The sequence below is a fragment of the Solea solea genome, chromosome 6 (genome assembly GCF_958295425.1).
Source record: "Solea solea chromosome 6, fSolSol10.1, whole genome shotgun sequence".
In the NCBI taxonomy this organism is placed as follows: domain Eukaryota; kingdom Metazoa; phylum Chordata; class Actinopteri; order Pleuronectiformes; family Soleidae; genus Solea; species Solea solea.
The window spans coordinates 31,726,737-31,744,908 of NC_081139.1; positions in this window are offsets into that span (position 1 = coordinate 31,726,737).

An 18,172-nucleotide genomic window follows, 5' to 3' on the forward strand; every position below is an offset into this window, starting at 1 on the left:
CAAATAAAGTTAACATCTTATAAGATATAGTTATATGCCTTCAGTGTTTGATTTTGCAATGATTTCACTGTTTTGATGTGTTTTTCTATTTGTGTCTTTTGTTGTGCACATTCAGCAAGTATCCGGCTGTTTTCTGATTTTTTTCAATTTTCTATTGTCCCGTAACATAAACCTCATAAATAAAGTTAACATCTCATAAGATATAGTTATATGCCTTCAGTGTTTGATTTTGCAATGATTTCACTGTTTGGATGTGTTTTTCTATTTTTGTCTGTCTTTGTGCACGTTCAGCAAGTATTCGGCTGTTTTCTGATTTTTTTCAATTTTCTACTGTCGCATAACATAAACCTCACAAATAAAGTTAACATCTTATAAGATATAGTTATATGCCTTCAGTGTTTGATTTTGCAATGATTTCACTGTTTGGATGTGTTTTTCTATTTGTGTCTGTTTTTGTGCACATTCAGCAAGTATACGGCTGTTTTCTGATTTTTTTCAATTTTCTACTGTCCCATAACATAAACCTCACAAATAAAGTTAACATCTTATAAGATATACTTCTGTAACCTCAGTGTTTGATTTTGCAATGATTTCACTGTTTGGATGTGTTTTTCTATTTGTGTCTGTTTTTGTGCACATTCAGCAAGTATACGGCTGTTTTCTGATTTTTTTCAATTTTCTACTGTCCCGTAACATAAACCTCACAAATAAAGTTAAAATCTTATAAGATATAGTTATATGCCATCAGTGTTTGATTTTGCAATGATTTCACTGTTTGGATGTGTTTTTCTATTTGTGTCTTTTGTTGTGCACATTCAGCAAGTATACGGCTGTTTTCTGATTTTTTTCAATTTTCTATTGTCCCGTAACATAAACCTCATAAATAAAGTTAACATCTTATAAGATATACTTCTGTAACCTCAGTGTTTGATTTTGCAATGATTTCACTGTTTGGATGTGTTTTTCTATTTGTGTCTGTTTTTGTGCACATTCAGCAAGTATATACGGCTGTTTTCTGATTTTTTTCAATTTTCTACTGTCCCGTAACATAAACCTCACAAATAAAGTCAAAATCTTATAAGATATAGTTATATGCCTTCAGTGTTTGACTTTGCAATGATTTCACTGTTTGGATGTGTTTTTCTATTTGTGTCTGTTTTTGTGCACATTCAGCAAGTATACGGCTGTTTTCTGATTTTTTTCAATTTTCTACTGTCCCATAACATAAACCTCACAAATAAAGTTAACATCTTATAAGATATACTTCTGTAACCTCAGTGTTTGATTTTGCAATGATTTCACTGTTTGGATGTGATTTTCTATTTGTGTCTGTTTTTGTGCGCATTCAGCAAGTATACGGCTGTTTTCTGATTTTTTTCAATTTTCTACTGTCCCATAACATAAACCTCACAAATAAAGTTAACATCTTATAAGATATACTTCTGTAACCTCAGTGTTTGATTTTGCAATGATTTCACTGTTTGGATGTGTTTTTCTATTTGTGTCTTTTGTTGTGCACATTCAGCAAGTATACGGCTGTTTTCTGATTTTTTGCAATTTTCTATTGTCCCGTAACATTAACCTCATAAATAAAGTTAACATCTTATAAGATATAGTTATATGCCTTCAGTGTTTGATTTTGCAATGATTTCACTGTTTGGATGTGTTTTTCTATTTGTGTCTTTTGTTGTGCACATTCAGCAAGTATCCGGCTGTTTTCTGATTTTTTTCAATTTTCTATTGTCCCGTAACATAAACCTCATAAATAAAGTTAACATCTTATAAGATATAGTTATATGCCTTCAGTGTTTGATTTTGCAATGATTTCACTGTTTGGATGTGTTTTTCTATGTGTGTCTGTGTTTGTGCACATTCAGCAAGTATACGGCTGTTTTCTGATTTTTTTCAATTTTCTACTGTTCCATAACATAAACCTCACAAATAAAGTTAACATCTTATAAGATATACTTCTGTAACCTCAGTGTTTGATTTTGCAATGATTTCACTGTTTGGATGTGTTTTTCTATTTGTGTCTTTTGTTGTGCACATTCAGCAAGTATACGGCTGTTTTCTGATTTTTTGCAATTTTCTATTGTCCCGTAACATTTACCTCGTAAATAAAGTTAACATCTTATAAGATATAGTTATATGCCTTCAGTGTTTGATTTTGCAATGATTTCACTGTTTGGATGTGTTTTTCTATTTGTGTCTGTCTTTGTGCACGTTCAGCAAGTATTCGGCTGTTTTCTGATTTTTTTCAATTTTCTACTGTCGCATAACATAAACCTCACAAATAAAGTTAACATCTTATAAGATATACTTCTGTAACCTCAGTGTTTGATTTTGCAATGATTTCACTGTTTGGATGTGTTTTTCTATGTGTGTCTGTGTTTGTGCACATTCAGCAAGTATACGGCTGTTTTCTGATTTTTTTCAATTTTCTACTGTTCCATAACATAAACCTCACAAATAAAGTTAACATCTTATAAGATATACTTCTGTAACCTCAGTGTTTGATTTTGCAATGATTTCACTGTTTGGATGTGTTTTTCTATTTGTGTCTTTTGTTGTGCACATTCAGCAAGTATACGGCTGTTTTCTGATTTTTTGCAATTTTCTATTGTCCCGTAACATTTACCTCGTAAATAAAGTTAACATCTTATAAGATATAGTTATATGCCTTCAGTGTTTGATTTTGCAATGATTTCACTGTTTGGATGTGTTTTTCTATTTGTGTCTGTCTTTGTGCACATTCAGCAAGTATACGGCTGTTTTCTGATTTTTTTCAATTTTCTACTGTCGCATAACATAAACCTCACAAATAAAGTTAACATCTTATAAGATATACTTCTGTAACCTCAGTGTTTGATTTTGCAATGATTTCACTGTTTGGATGTGTTTTTCTATGTGTGTCTGTGTTTGTGCACATTCAGCAAGTATACGGCTGTTTTCTGATTTTTTTCAATTTTCTACTGTTCCATAACATAAACCTCACAAATAAAGTTAACATCTTATAAGATATTCTTCTGTAACCTCAGTGTTTGATTTTGCAATGATTTCACTGTTTGGATGTGTTTTTCTATTTGTGTCTGTTTTTGTGCGCATTCAGGAAGTATACGGCTGTTTTCTGATTTTTTTCAATTTTCTACTGTCCCGTAACATAAACCTCACAAATAAAGTCAAAATCTTATAAGATATAGTTATATGCCTTCAGTGTTTGATTTTGCAATGATTTCACTGTTTGGATGTGTTTTTCTATTTGTGTCTGTTTTTGTGCACATTCAGCAAGTATACGGCTGTTTTCTGATTTTTTTCAATTTTCTACTGTCCCATAACATAAACCTCACAAATAAAGTTAACATCTTATAAGATATACTTCTGTAACCTCAGTGTTTGATTTTGCAATGATTTCACTGTTTGGATGTGTTTTTCTATTTGTGTCTGTTTTTGTGCACATTCAGCAAGTATACGGCTGTTTTCTGATTTTTTTCAATTTTCTACTGTCCCGTAACATAAACCTCACAAATAAAGTTAAAATCTTATAAGATATAGTTATATGCCGTCAGTGTTTGATTTTGCAATGATTTCACTTTTTGGATGTGTTTTTCTATTTGTGTCTTTTGTTGTGCACATTCAGCAAGTATACGGCTGTTTTCTGATTTTTTTCAATTTTCTACTGTCCCGTAACATAAACCTCATAAATAAAGTTAACATCTTATAAGATATACTTCTGTAACCTCAGTGTTTGATTTTGCAATGATTTCACTGTTTGGATGTGTTTTTCTATTTGTGTCTGTTTTGGTGCACATTCAGCAAGTATACGGCTGTTTTCTGATTTTTTTGAATTTTCTACTGTCCCACAACATAAACCTCACAAATAAAGTTAACATCTTATAAGATATTCTTCTGTAACCTCAGTGTTTGATTTTGCAATGATTTCACTGTTTGGATGTGTTTTTCTATTTGTGTCTGTTTTTGTGCGCATTCAGGAAGTATACGGCTGTTTTCTGATTTTTTTCAATTTTCTACTGTCCCGTAACATAAACCTCACAAATAAAGTCAAAATCTTATAAGATATAGTTATATGCCTTCAGTGTTTGATTTTTCCAATGATTTCACTGTTTGGATGTGTTTTTCTATTTGTGTCTGTTTTTGTGCACATTCAGCAAGTATACAGCTGTTTTCTGATTTTTTTCAATTTTCTACTGTCCCATAACATAAACCTCACAAATAAAGTTAACATCTTATAAGATATACTTCTGTAACCTCAGTGTTTGATTTTGTAATGATTTCACTGTTTGGATGTGTTTTTCTATTTGTGTCTGTTTTTGTGCGCATTCAGCAAGTATACGGCTGTTTTCTGATTTTTTTCAATTTTCTACTGTCCCATAACATAAACCTCACAAATAAAGTTAAAATCTTATAAGATATACTTCTGTAACCTCAGTGTTTGATTTTGCAATGATTTCACTGTTTGGATGTGTTTTTCTATTTGTGTCTTTTGTTGTGCACATGCAGCAAGTATCCGGCTGTTTTCTGATTTTTTTCAATTTTCTATTGTCCCGTAACATAAACCTCATAAATAAAGTTAACATCTTATAAGATATAGTTATATGCCTTCAGTGTTTGATTTTGCAATGATTTCACTGTTTGGATGTGTTTTTCTATTTGTGTCTGTTTTTGTGCACATTCAGCAAGTATACGGCTGTTTTCTGATTTTTTTCAATTTTCTACTGTTCCATAACATAAACCTCACAAATAAAGTTAACATCTTATAAGATATACTTCTGTAACCTCAGTGTTAGATTTTGCAATGATTTCACTGTTTGGATGTGTTTTTCTATTTGTGTCTTTTGTTGTGCACGTTCAGCAAGTATACGGCTGTTTTCTGATTTTTTTCAATTTTCTACTGTCGCATAACATAAACCTCACAAATAAAGTTAACATCTTATAAGATATACTTCTGTAACCTCAGTGTTTGATTTTGCAATGATTTCACTGTTTGGATGTGTTTTTCTATTTGTGTCTTTTGTTGTGCACATTCAGCAAGTATACGGCTGTTTTCTGATTTTTTGCAATTTTCTATTGTCCCGTAACATTTACCTCGTAAATAAAGTTAACATCTTATAAGATATAGTTATATGCCTTCAGTGTTTGATTTTGCAATGATTTCACTGTTTGGATGTGTTTTTCTATTTGTGTCTGTCTTTGTGCACGTTCAGCAAGTATACGGCTGTTTTCTGATTTTTTTCAATTTTCTACTGTCGCATAACATAAACCTCACAAATAAAGTTAACATCTTATAAGATATACTTCTGTAACCTCAGTGTTTGATTTTGCAATGATTTCACTGTTTGGATGTGTTTTTCTATGTGTGTCTGTGTTTGTGCACATTCAGCAAGTATACGGCTGTTTTCTGATTTTTTTCAATTTTCTACTGTTCCATAACATAAACCTCACAAATAAAGTTAACATCTTATAAGATATACTTCTGTAACCTCAGTGTTTGATTTTGCAATGATTTCACTGTTTGGATGTGTTTTTCTATTTGTGTCTTTTGTTGTGCACATTCAGCAAGTATCCGGCTGTTTTCTGATTTTTTTCAATTTTCTATTGTCCCGTAACATAAACCTCATAAATAAAGTTAACATCTTATAAGATATAGTTATATGCCTTCAGTGTTTGATTTTGCAATGATTTCACTGTTTGGATGTGTTTTTCTATGTGTGTCTGTGTTTGTGCACATTCAGCAAGTATACGGCTGTTTTCTGATTTTTTTCAATTTTCTACTGTTCCATAACATAAACCTCACAAATAAAGTTAACATCTTATAAGATATACTTCTGTAACCTCAGTGTTTGATTTTGCAATGATTTCACTGTTTGGATGTGTTTTTCTATTTGTGTCTTTTGTTGTGCACATTCAGCAAGTATACGGCTGTTTTCTGATTTTTTGCAATTTTCTATTGTCCCGTAACATTTACCTCGTAAATAAAGTTAACATCTTATAAGATATAGTTATATGCCTTCAGTGTTTGATTTTGCAATGATTTCACTGTTTGGATGTGTTTTTCTATTTGTGTCTGTTTTTGTGCACATTCAGCAAGTATACGGCTGTTTTCTGATTTTTTTCAATTTTCTACTGTCCCATAACATAAACCTCACAAATAAAGTTAACATCTTATAAGATATACTTCTGTAACCTCAGTGTTTGATTTTGCAATGATTTCACTGTTTGGATGTGTTTTTCTATTTGTGTCTGTTTTTGTGCACATTCAGCAAGTATACGGCTGTTTTCTGATTTTTTTCAATTTTCTACTGTCCCGTAACATAAACCTCACAAATAAAGTTAAAATCTTATAAGATATAGTTATATGCCGTCAGTGTTTGATTTTGCAATGATTTCACTTTTTGGATGTGTTTTTCTATTTGTGTCTTTTGTTGTGCACATTCAGCAAGTATACGGCTGTTTTCTGATTTTTTTCAATTTTCTACTGTCCCGTAACATAAACCTCATAAATAAAGTTAACATCTTATAAGATATACTTCTGTAACCTCAGTGTTTGATTTTGCAATGATTTCACTGTTTGGATGTGTTTTTCTATTTGTGTCTGTTTTGGTGCACATTCAGCAAGTATACGGCTGTTTTCTGATTTTTTTGAATTTTCTACTGTCCCACAACATAAACCTCACAAATAAAGTTAACATCTTATAAGATATTCTTCTGTAACCTCAGTGTTTGATTTTGCAATGATTTCACTGTTTGGATGTGTTTTTCTATTTGTGTCTGTTTTTGTGCGCATTCAGGAAGTATACGGCTGTTTTCTGATTTTTTTCAATTTTCTACTGTCCCGTAACATAAACCTCACAAATAAAGTCAAAATCTTATAAGATATAGTTATATGCCTTCAGTGTTTGATTTTTCCAATGATTTCACTGTTTGGATGTGTTTTTCTATTTGTGTCTGTTTTTGTGCACATTCAGCAAGTATACAGCTGTTTTCTGATTTTTTTCAATTTTCTACTGTCCCATAACATAAACCTCACAAATAAAGTTAACATCTTATAAGATATACTTCTGTAACCTCAGTGTTTGATTTTGTAATGATTTCACTGTTTGGATGTGTTTTTCTATTTGTGTCTGTTTTTGTGCGCATTCAGCAAGTATACGGCTGTTTTCTGATTTTTTTCAATTTTCTACTGTCCCATAACATAAACCTCACAAATAAAGTTAAAATCTTATAAGATATACTTCTGTAACCTCAGTGTTTGATTTTGCAATGATTTCACTGTTTGGATGTGTTTTTCTATTTGTGTCTTTTGTTGTGCACATGCAGCAAGTATCCGGCTGTTTTCTGATTTTTTTCAATTTTCTATTGTCCCGTAACATAAACCTCATAAATAAAGTTAACATCTTATAAGATATAGTTATATGCCTTCAGTGTTTGATTTTGCAATGATTTCACTGTTTGGATGTGTTTTTCTATTTGTGTCTGTTTTTGTGCACATTCAGCAAGTATACGGCTGTTTTCTGATTTTTTTCAATTTTCTACTGTTCCATAACATAAACCTCACAAATAAAGTTAACATCTTATAAGATATACTTCTGTAACCTCAGTGTTAGATTTTGCAATGATTTCACTGTTTGGATGTGTTTTTCTATTTGTGTCTTTTGTTGTGCACGTTCAGCAAGTATACGGCTGTTTTCTGATTTTTTTCAATTTTCTACTGTCGCATAACATAAACCTCACAAATAAAGTTAACATCTTATAAGATATACTTCTGTAACCTCAGTGTTTGATTTTGCAATGATTTCACTGTTTGGATGTGTTTTTCTATTTGTGTCTTTTGTTGTGCACATTCAGCAAGTATACGGCTGTTTTCTGATTTTTTGCAATTTTCTATTGTCCCGTAACATTTACCTCGTAAATAAAGTTAACATCTTATAAGATATAGTTATATGCCTTCAGTGTTTGATTTTGCAATGATTTCACTGTTTGGATGTGTTTTTCTATTTGTGTCTGTCTTTGTGCACGTTCAGCAAGTATACGGCTGTTTTCTGATTTTTTTCAATTTTCTACTGTCGCATAACATAAACCTCACAAATAAAGTTAACATCTTATAAGATATACTTCTGTAACCTCAGTGTTTGATTTTGCAATGATTTCACTGTTTGGATGTGTTTTTCTATGTGTGTCTGTGTTTGTGCACATTCAGCAAGTATACGGCTGTTTTCTGATTTTTTTCAATTTTCTACTGTTCCATAACATAAACCTCACAAATAAAGTTAACATCTTATAAGATATACTTCTGTAACCTCAGTGTTTGATTTTGCAATGATTTCACTGTTTGGATGTGTTTTTCTATTTGTGTCTTTTGTTGTGCACATTCAGCAAGTATACGGCTGTTTTCTGATTTTTTGCAATTTTCTATTGTCCCGTAACATTAACCTCATAAATAAAGTTAACATCTTATAAGATATCTTTATATGCCTTCAGTGTTTGATTTGGCAATGATTTCACTGTTTGGATGTGTTTTTCTATTTGTGTCTGTCTTTGTGCACGTTCAGCAAGTATACGGCTGTTTTCTGATTTTTTTCAATTTTCTACTGTCGCATAACATAAACCTCACAAATAAAGTTAACATCTTATAAGATATAGTTATATGCCTTCAGTGTTTGATTTTGCAATGATTTCACTGTTTGGATGTGTTTTTCTATTTGTGTCTTTTGTTGTGCACATTCAGCAAGTATACGGCTGTTTTCTGATTTTTTGCAATTTTCTATTGTCCCGTAACATTAACCTCATAAATAAAGTTAACATCTTATAAGATATAGTTATATGCCTTCAGTGTTTGATTTTGCAATGATTTCACTGTTTGGATGTGTTTTTCTATTTGTGTCTGTTTTTGTGCACATTCAGCAAGTATACGGCTGTTTTCTGATTTTTTTCAATTTTCTACTGTCCCGTAACATAAACCTCACAAATAAAGTTAAAATCTTATAAGATATAGTTATATGCCTTCAGTGTTTGATTTTGCAATGATTTCACTGTTTGGATGTGTTTTTCTATTTGTGTCTGTCTTTGTGCACGTTCAGCAAGTATACGGCTGTTTTCTGATTTTTTTCAATTTTCTACTGTTCCATAACATAAACCTCACAAATAAAGTTAACATCTTATAAGATATACTTCTGTAACCTCAGTGTTTGATTTTGCAATGATTTCACTGTTTGGATGTGTTTTTCTATTTGTGTCTTTTGTTGTGCACATTCAGCAAGTATACGGTTGTTTTCTGATTTTTTGCAATTTTCTATTGTCCCGTAACATTAACCTCATAAATAAAGTTAACATCTTATAAGATATATTTATATGCCTTCAGTGTTTGATTTGGCAATGATTTCACTGTTTGGATGTGTTTTTCTATTTGTGTCTGTCTTTGTGCACGTTCAGCAAGTATACGGCTGTTTTCTGATTTTTTTCAATTTTCTACTGTCGCATAACATAAACCTCACAAATAAAGTTAACATCTTATAAGATATAGTTATATGCCTTCAGTGTTTGATTTTGCAATGATTTCACTGTTTGGATGTGTTTTTCTATTTGTGTCTTTTGTTGTGCACATTCAGCAAGTATACGGCTGTTTTCTGATTTTTTGCAATTTTCTATTGTCCCGTAACATTAACCTCATAAATAAAGTTAACATCTTATAAGATATAGTTATATGCCTTCAGTGTTTGATTTTGCAATGATTTCACTGTTTGGATGTGTTTTTCTATTTGTGTCTGTCTTTGTGCACGTTCAGCAAGTATACGGCTGTTTTCTGATTTTTTTCAATTTTCTACTGTCGCATAACATAAACCTCACAAATAAAGTTAACATCTTATAAGATATAGTTATATGCCTTCAGTGTTTGATTTTGCAATGATTTCACTGTTTTGATGTGTTTTTCTATTTGTGTCTTTTGTTGTGCACATTCAGCAAGTATCCGGCTGTTTTCTGATTTTTTTCAATTTTCTATTGTCCCGTAACATAAACCTCATAAATAAAGTTAACATCTCATAAGATATAGTTATATGCCTTCAGTGTTTGATTTTGCAATGATTTCACTGTTTGGATGTGTTTTTCTATTTGTGTCTTTTGTTGTGCACATTCAGCAAGTATCCGGCTGTTTTCTGATTTTTTTCAATTTTCTATTGTCCCGTAACATAAACCTCATAAATAAAGTTAACATCTTATAAGATATAGTTATATGCCTTCAGTGTTTGATTTTGCAATGATTTCACTGTTTGGATGTGTTTTTCTATGTGTGTCTGTGTTTGTGCACATTCAGCAAGTATACGGCTGTTTTCTGATTTTTTTCAATTTTCTACTGTTCCATAACATAAACCTCACAAATAAAGTTAACATCTTATAAGATATACTTCTGTAACCTCAGTGTTTGATTTTGCAATGATTTCACTGTTTGGATGTGTTTTTCTATTTGTGTCTTTTGTTGTGCACATTCAGCAAGTATACGGCTGTTTTCTGATTTTTTGCAATTTTCTATTGTCCCGTAACATTTACCTCGTAAATAAAGTTAACATCTTATAAGATATAGTTATATGCCTTCAGTGTTTGATTTTGCAATGATTTCACTGTTTGGATGTGTTTTTCTATTTGTGTCTGTCTTTGTGCACGTTCAGCAAGTATTCGGCTGTTTTCTGATTTTTTTCAATTTTCTACTGTCGCATAACATAAACCTCACAAATAAAGTTAACATCTTATAAGATATACTTCTGTAACCTCAGTGTTTGATTTTGCAATGATTTCACTGTTTGGATGTGTTTTTCTATGTGTGTCTGTGTTTGTGCACATTCAGCAAGTATACGGCTGTTTTCTGATTTTTTTCAATTTTCTACTGTTCCATAACATAAACCTCACAAATAAAGTTAACATCTTATAAGATATACTTCTGTAACCTCAGTGTTTGATTTTGCAATGATTTCACTGTTTGGATGTGTTTTTCTATTTGTGTCTTTTGTTGTGCACATTCAGCAAGTATACGGCTGTTTTCTGATTTTTTGCAATTTTCTATTGTCCCGTAACATTTACCTCGTAAATAAAGTTAACATCTTATAAGATATAGTTATATGCCTTCAGTGTTTGATTTTGCAATGATTTCACTGTTTGGATGTGTTTTTCTATTTGTGTCTGTCTTTGTGCACATTCAGCAAGTATACGGCTGTTTTCTGATTTTTTTCAATTTTCTACTGTCGCATAACATAAACCTCACAAATAAAGTTAACATCTTATAAGATATACTTCTGTAACCTCAGTGTTTGATTTTGCAATGATTTCACTGTTTGGATGTGTTTTTCTATGTGTGTCTGTGTTTGTGCACATTCAGCAAGTATACGGCTGTTTTCTGATTTTTTTCAATTTTCTACTGTTCCATAACATAAACCTCACAAATAAAGTTAACATCTTATAAGATATTCTTCTGTAACCTCAGTGTTTGATTTTGCAATGATTTCACTGTTTGGATGTGTTTTTCTATTTGTGTCTGTTTTTGTGCGCATTCAGGAAGTATACGGCTGTTTTCTGATTTTTTTCAATTTTCTACTGTCCCGTAACATAAACCTCACAAATAAAGTCAAAATCTTATAAGATATAGTTATATGCCTTCAGTGTTTGATTTTGCAATGATTTCACTGTTTGGATGTGTTTTTCTATTTGTGTCTGTTTTTGTGCACATTCAGCAAGTATACAGCTGTTTTCTGATTTTTTTCAATTTTCTACTGTCCCATAACATAAACCTCACAAATAAAGTTAACATCTTATAAGATATACTTCTGTAACCTCAGTGTTTGATTTTGCAATGATTTCACTGTTTGGATGTGTTTTTCTATTTGTGTCTTTTGTTGTGCACATTCAGCAAGTATCCGGCTGTTTTCTGATTTTTTTCAATTTTCTATTGTCCCGTAACATAAACCTCATAAATAAAGTTAACATCTTATAAGATATAGTTATATGCCTTCAGTGTTTGATTTTGCAATGATTTCACTGTTTGGATGTGTTTTTCTATGTGTGTCTGTGTTTGTGCACATTCAGCAAGTATACGGCTGTTTTCTGATTTTTTTCAATTTTCTACTGTTCCATAACATAAACCTCACAAATAAAGTTAACATCTTATAAGATATACTTCTGTAACCTCAGTGTTTGATTTTGCAATGATTTCACTGTTTGGATGTGTTTTTCTATTTGTGTCTTTTGTTGTGCACATTCAGCAAGTATACGGCTGTTTTCTGATTTTTTGCAATTTTCTATTGTCCCGTAACATTTACCTCGTAAATAAAGTTAACATCTTATAAGATATAGTTATATGCCTTCAGTGTATGATTTTGCAATGATTTCACTGTTTGGATGTGTTTTTCTATTTGTGTCTGTTTTTGTGCACATTCAGCAAGTATACGGCTGTTTTCTGATTTTTTTCAATTTTCTACTGTCCCATAACATAAACCTCACAAATAAAGTTAACATCTTATAAGATATACTTCTGTAACCTCAGTGTTTGATTTTTCAATGATTTCACTGTTTGGATGTGTTTTTCTATTTGTGTCTGTTTTTGTGCACATTCAGCAAGTATATACGGCTGTTTTCTGATTTTTTTCAATTTTCTACTGTCCCGTAACATAAACCTCACAAATAAAGTTAAAATCTTATAAGATATAGTTATATGCCGTCAGTGTTTGATTTTGCAATGATTTCACTGTTTGGATGTGTTTTTCTATTTGTGTCTTTTGTTGTGCACATTCAGCAAGTATACGGCTGTTTTCTGATTTTTTTAAATTTTCTATTGTCCCGTAACATAAACCTCATAAATAAAGTTAACATCTTATAAGATATACTTCTGTAACCTCAGTGTTTGATTTTGCAATGATTTCACTGTTTGGATGTGTTTTTCTATTTGTGTCTGTTTTGGTGCAAATTCAGCAAGTATACGGCTGTTTTCTGATTTTTTTGAATTTTCTACTGTCCCACAACATAAACCTCACAAATAAAGTTAACATCTTATAAGATATTCTTCTGTAACCTCAGTGTTTGATTTTGCAATGATTTCACTGTTTGGATGTGTTTTTCTATTTGTGTCTGTTTTTGTGCGCATTCAGCAAGTATACGGCTGTTTTCTGATTTTTTTCAATTTTCTACTGTCCCGTAACATAAACCTCACAAATAAAGTCAAAATCTTATAAGATATAGTTATATGCCTTCAGTGTTTGATTTTGCAATGATTTCACTGTTTGGATGTGTTTTTCTATTTGTGTCTGTTTTTGTGCACATTCAGCAAGTATACGGCTGTTTTCTGATTTTTTTCAATTTTCTACTGTTCCATAACATAAACCTCACAAATAAAGTTAACATCTTATAAGATATACTTCTGTAACCTCAGTGTTTGATTTTGCAATGATTTCACTGTTTGGATGTGTTTTTCTATTTGTGTCTTTTGTTGTGCACATTCAGCAAGTATACGGCTGTTTTCTGATTTTTTGCAATTTTCTAATGTCCCGTAACATTAACCTCATAAATAAAGTTAACATCTTATAAGATATAGTTATATGCCTTCAGTGTTTGATTTTGCAATGATTTCACTGTTTGGATGTGTTTTTCTATTTGTGTCTGTCTTTGTGCACGTTCAGCAAGTATACGGCTGTTTTCTGATTTTTTTCAATTTTCTACTGTCGCATAACATAAACCTCACAAATAAAGTTAACATCTTATAAGATATAGTTATATGCCTTCAGTGTTTGATTTTGCAATGATTTCACTGTTTGGATGTGTTTTTCTATTTGTGTCTGTTTTTGTGCACATTCAGCAAGTATACGGCTGTTTTCTGATTTTTTTCAATTTTCTACTGTCCCGTAACATAAACCTCACAAATAAAGTTAAAATCTTATAAGATATAGTTATATGCCGTCAGTGTTTGATTTTGCAATGATTTCACTGTTTGGATGTGTTTTTCTATTTGTGTCTTTTGTTGTGCACATTCAGCAAGTATACGGCTGTTTTCTGATTTTTTTAAATTTTCTATTGTCCCGTAACATAAACCTCATAAATAAAGTTAACATCTTATAAGATATTCTTCTGTAACCTCAGTGTTTGATTTTGCAATGATTTCACTGTTTGGATGTGTTTTTCTATTTGTGTCTGTTTTTGTGCGCATTCAGCAAGTATACGGCTGTTTTCTGATTTTTTTCAATTTTCTACTGTCCCGTAACATAAACCTCACAAATAAAGTCAAAATCTTATAAGATATAGTTATATGCCTTCAGTGTTTGATTTTGCAATGATTTCACTGTTTGGATGTGTTTTTCTATTTGTGTCTGTTTTTGTGCACATTCAGCAAGTATACGGCTGTTTTCTGATTTTTTTCAATTTTCTACTGTCCCATAACATAAACCTCACAAATAAAGTTAACATCTTATAAGATATACTTCTGTAACCTCAGTGTTTGATTTTGCAATGATTTCACTGTTTGGATGTGTTTTTCTATTTGTGTCTGTTTTTGTGCGCATTCAGCAAGTATACGGCTGTTTTCTGATTTTTTTCAATTTTCTACTGTCCCATAACATAAACCTCACAAATAAAGTTAACATCTTATAAGATATACTTCTGTAACCTCAGTGTTTGATTTTGCAATGATTTCACTGTTTGGATGTGTTTTTCTATTTGTGTCTTTTGTTGTGCACATTCAGCAAGTATACGGCTGTTTTCTGATTTTTTGCAATTTTCTATTGTCCCGTAACATTAACCTCATAAATAAAGTTAACATCTTATAAGATATAGTTATATGCCTTCAGTGTTTGATTTTGCAATGATTTCACTGTTTGGATGTGTTTTTCTATTTGTGTCTGTCTTTGTGCACGTTCAGCAAGTATACGGCTGATTTTTTCAATTTTCTACTGTCGCATAACATAAACCTCACAAATAAAGTTAACATCTTATAAGATATAGTTATATGCCTTCAGTGTTTGATTTTGCAATGATTTCACTGTTTGGATGTGTTTTTCTATTTGTGTCTTTTGTTGTGCACATTCAGCAAGTATCCGGCTGTTTTCTGATTTTTTTCAATTTTCTATTGTCCTGTAACATAAACCTCATAAATAAAGTTAACATCTTATAAGATATAGTTATATGCCTTCAGTGTTTGATTTTGCAATGATTTCACTGTTTGGATGTGTTTTTCTATGTGTGTCTGTGTTTGTGCACATTCAGCAAGTATACGGCTGTTTTCTGATTTTTTTCAATTTTCTACTGTTCCATAACATAAACCTCACAAATAAAGTTAACATCTTATAAGATATACTTCTGTAACCTCAGTGTTTGATTTTGCAATGATTTCACTGTTTGGATGTGTTTTTCTATTTGTGTCTTTTGTTGTGCACATTCAGCAAGTATACGGCTGTTTTCTGATTTTTTTCAATTTTCTATTGTCCCGTAACATAAACCTCATAAATAAAGTTAACATCTTATAAGATATAGTTATATGCCTTCAGTGTTTGATTTTGCAATGATTTCACTGTTTGGATGTGTTTTTCTATGTGTGTCTGTGTTTGTGCACATTCAGCAAGTATACGGCTGTTTTCTGATTTTTTTCAATTTTCTACTGTTCCATAACATAAACCTCACAAATAAAGTTAACATCTTATAAGATATACTTCTGTAACCTCAGTGTTTGATTTTGCAATGATTTCACTGTTTGGATGTGTTTTTCTATTTGTGTCTTTTGTTGTGCACATTCAGCAAGTATACGGCTGTTTTCTGATTTTTTGCAATTTTCTATTGTCCCGTAACATTAACCTCATAAATAAAGTTAAAATCTTATAAGATATAGTTATATGCCTTCAGTGTTTGATTTTGCAATGATTTCACTGTTTGGATGTGTTTTTCTATTTGTGTCTGTCTTTGTGCACGTTCAGCAAGTATACGGCTGTTTTCTGATTTTTTTCAATTTTCTACTGTCCCATAACATAAACCTCACAAATAAAGTTAACATCTTATAAGATATACTTCTGTAACCTCAGTGTTTGATTTTGCAATGATTTCACTGTTTGGATGTGTTTTTCTATTTGTGTCTGTTTTTGTGCACATTCAGCAAGTATACGGCTGTTTTCTGATTTTTTTCAATTTTCTACTGTCCCGTAACATAAACCTCACAAATAAAGTTAAAATCTTATAAGATATAGTTATATGCCGTCAGTGTTTGATTTTGCAATGATTTCACTGTTTGGATGTGTTTTTCTATTTGTGTCTTTTGTTGTGCACATTCAGCAAGTATACGGCTGTTTTCTGATTTTTTTAAATTTTCTATTGTCCCGTAACATAAACCTCATAAATAAAGTTAACATCTTATAAGATATACTTCTGTAACCTCAGTGTTTGATTTTGCAATGATTTCACTGTTTGGATGTGTTTTTCTATTTGTGTCTGTTTTGGTGCAAATTCAGCAAGTATACGGCTGTTTTCTGATTTTTTTGAATTTTCTACTGTCCCACAACATAAACCTCACAAATAAAGTTAACATCTTATAAGATATTCTTCTGTAACCTCAGTGTTTGATTTTGCAATGATTTCACTGTTTGGATGTGTTTTTCTATTTGTGTCTGTTTTTGTGCGCATTCAGCAAGTATACGGCTGTTTTCTGATTTTTTTCAATTTTCTACTGTCCCGTAACATAAACCTCACAAATAAAGTCAAAATCTTATAAGATATAGTTATATGCCTTCAGTGTTTGATTTTGCAATGATTTCACTGTTTGGATGTGTTTTTCTATTTGTGTCTGTTTTTGTGCACATTCAGCAAGTATACGGCTGTTTTCTGATTTTTTTCAATTTTCTACTGTCCCATAACATAAACCTCACAAATAAAGTTAACATCTTATAAGATATACTTCTGTAACCTCAGTGTTTGATTTTGCAATGATTTCACTGTTTGGATGTGTTTTTCTATTTGTGTCTGTTTTTGTGCGCATTCAGCAAGTATACGGCTGTTTTCTGATTTTTTTCAATTTTCTACTGTCCCATAACATAAACCTCACAAATAAAGTTAACATCTTATAAGATATACTTCTGTAACCTCAGTGTTTGATTTTGCAATGATTTCACTGTTTGGATGTGTTTTTCTATTTGTGTCTTTTGTTGTGCACATTCAGCAAGTATCCGGCTGTTTTCTGATTTTTTTCAATTTTCTATTGTCCTGTAACATAAACCTCATAAATAAAGTTAACATCTTATAAGATATAGTTATATGCCTTCAGTGTTTGATTTTGCAATGATTTCACTGTTTGGATGTGTTTTTCTATGTGTGTCTGTGTTTGTGCACATTCAGCAAGTATACGGCTGTTTTCTGATTTTTTTCAATTTTCTACTGTTCCATAACATAAACCTCACAAATAAAGTTAACATCTTATAAGATATACTTCTGTAACCTCAGTGTTTGATTTTGCAATGATTTCACTGTTTGGATGTGTTTTTCTATTTGTGTCTTTTGTTGTGCACATTCAGCAAGTATACGGCTGTTTTCTGATTTTTTTCAATTTTCTATTGTCCCGTAACATAAACCTCATAAATAAAGTTAACATCTTATAAGATATAGTTATATGCCTTCAGTGTTTGATTTTGCAATGATTTCACTGTTTGGATGTGTTTTTCTATTTGTGTCTGTTTTTGTGCACATTCAGCAAGTATACGGCTGTTTTCTGATTTTTTTCAATTTTCTACTGTCCCATAACATAAACCTCACAAATAAAGTTAACATCTTATAAGATATACTTCTGTAACCTCAGTGTTTGATTTTGCAATGATTTCACTGTTTGGATGTGTTTTTCTATTTGTGTCTGTTTTTGTGCGCATTCAGCAAGTATACGGCTGTTTTCTGATTTTTTTCAATTTTCTACTGTCCCATAACATAAACCTCACAAATAAAGTTAACATCTTATAAGATATACTTCTGTAACCTCAGTGTTTGATTTTGCAATGATTTCACTGTTTGGATGTGTTTTTCTATTAGTGTCTTTTGTTGTGCACATTCAGCAAGTATCCGGCTGTTTTCTGATTTTTTTCAATTTTCTATTGTCCTGTAACATAAACCTCATAAATAAAGTTAACATCTTATAAGATATAGTTATATGCCTTCAGTG